This window comes from Penaeus monodon, chromosome 22, assembly GCF_015228065.2.
Source record: "Penaeus monodon isolate SGIC_2016 chromosome 22, NSTDA_Pmon_1, whole genome shotgun sequence".
Taxonomy (NCBI): Eukaryota; Metazoa; Arthropoda; class Malacostraca; order Decapoda; family Penaeidae; genus Penaeus; species Penaeus monodon.
In genome coordinates this window covers 44,711,679-44,712,102 of record NC_051407.1, presented here as the reverse complement: position 1 = coordinate 44,712,102, position 424 = coordinate 44,711,679, and positions in this window count along the sequence as shown.

The window sequence follows — 424 nt, the reverse complement described above, 5'->3', positions numbered from 1 at the left end:
CTTGCAGTTTAAGTTTCCTTTGTCACACAGGTCTTGATATTTGTACTTCAGAAATAGGTTACATATTCCACTTGTCAACTGATCTTAATTCCTACTTTTAGTGTTCTGGTACGTATAAATATTCCTTACAATTATAGTTCATATTTACGATATAGAATCTTTAATTTTGTAGAATGGCACTTTTCAGCCAGTGTAAAACAGTTGTGATCATTTCTGATCCTTATAGTCTTTATTGTTATTGTGTTCTCTGTTCAGCCATGTATTATGTATCATTAGATGTTCTGATCTTGAGGCCAGTTATTATGATTAAACTGTTAACTACTGAACTGTTAAAGAAGACCATATGCTTTAATGGTGTTCCTTAACAATTTTAGTTTTTGTTCAGTGTGCCATCCATTTCAAAAAGTTGAAACACTAGTCTAGA